Here is a 1437-nt window from a genome sequence, read left to right on the forward strand (position 1 = left end):
GCCATTGGGGGAGGGTAGGCAGGGATCAGGTCCACTGGTACCCGGTTTCCCACTGGCGCAGTCCCATCACATTAAAAAGAATGGAAGCAGATTTGGGGGGGGCACCCTCTTTGGGGCAACATGGGTAAAGTCCTGCACCATTGATCAACGAAAAAGCAAATTAGCCCCCCAACCCTTCCCCAGCTCCAGCCTGTGACCCCTTTACATAAGGTTTCTACCTTTTCTGAAAAGAAACAGTTCCTATATATATAATATATATCTTTTCCCTATCAATCACACAGGTGTCACAGTGACTGGCAGGTAACATGGCAGTGCCAACCCTTGGCATGAAGCAAATGAGCAGCAAATTGGTGTAATTTAGCCTCTCCCCATCATCTCTCCCCATCTCTCCCCATCGTCTCTCCCCATCATCTCTCCCCATCATCTCTCCCCATCATCTCTCCCCATCGTCTCTCCCCATCATCTCTCCCCATCATCTCTCCCCATCTCTCCCCATCATCTCTCCCCATCATCTCTCCCCATCATCTCTCCCCATCATCTCTCCCCATCTCTCGGCGGCGTGACAGGCGGGCTCACCAAGCCGCTACCCTGCAGTGTGAGCGGCGCCTCTTCACGCGCTGCTGCCGTGAGCAGGCAAGCTGACCACGGCTCTCGAGATCTGGGGAGATCTGGGGAGATCTGGGGAGATCTGGGGAGAGAGCTACTGTGATGCGAGCTGACACGGTCTCACCCGAGATCACCCGAGATTCCCCGAGATTCCCCGAGATCGACCTGCTGCCGTGAGCAGGCCAGGACAGCCTTTCTTTTTCTTGAGCAGGCGAGCTGACCACGGCTCTCACCGGTCCCGGCACCGGCGCCAAGCTGCACGCGTCCCTCGACGAGCTGCGCCGGAATCAGGCGCGAGATCGACCCAGATCGCGCGAGATCGACCCAGATCGGCCCACGATCGCACGAGATCGCCCGAGATCGCACGAGATCGCCCACGATCGCACGAGATCGCACGAGATTGCAGGCCGCGAGCGGGGACGCGCACGAGCGCGTGATCAAGCGCGAGCTCGGCGGCGTCGGCGCGGCTGCACAGCGCGACAGCGGCCCCTCTCTGCTCGAGGAGAGCGAGCGGGTCGCCAGGTGCAGAGGGGAGACGCCGGGAGCCCTCCCCTACCCCACGGTACCCGGCACCACCCTCCCCTACCCCACGGTACCCGAACCCACCCTCCCCTACCCCACGGTACCCGGCACCACCCTCCCCTACCCCCACGGTACCCGAACCCACCCTCCCCTACCCCCACGGTACCCGAACCCACCCTCCCCTACCCCCACGGTACCCGAACCCACCCTCCCCTACCCCCAGGGTACTCGAACCCGCCCTCCCGATAGGAGTGCCTCCCTCCGGACGACTACGACGAGAGCAAGGCGCTGCGGCAGGCTCTAGTGGAT

At 61.6% G+C, this 1437-nt stretch overlaps 1 protein-coding gene across 1 annotated transcript in view; it reads left to right on the top strand.

The window, feature by feature from the left end:
- The window catches only part of EMIHUDRAFT_452125 (hypothetical protein), a 6446-nt gene that overhangs the window by 1759 nt on the left and 3250 nt on the right, over positions 1 to 1437 (top strand). The gene's annotated exons all lie outside the window — the stretch shown is intronic.

This window comes from Emiliania huxleyi, assembly GCF_000372725.1.
Source record: "Emiliania huxleyi CCMP1516 unplaced genomic scaffold EMIHUscaffold_56, whole genome shotgun sequence".
Taxonomy (NCBI): Eukaryota; Haptophyta; order Isochrysidales; family Noelaerhabdaceae; genus Emiliania; species Emiliania huxleyi.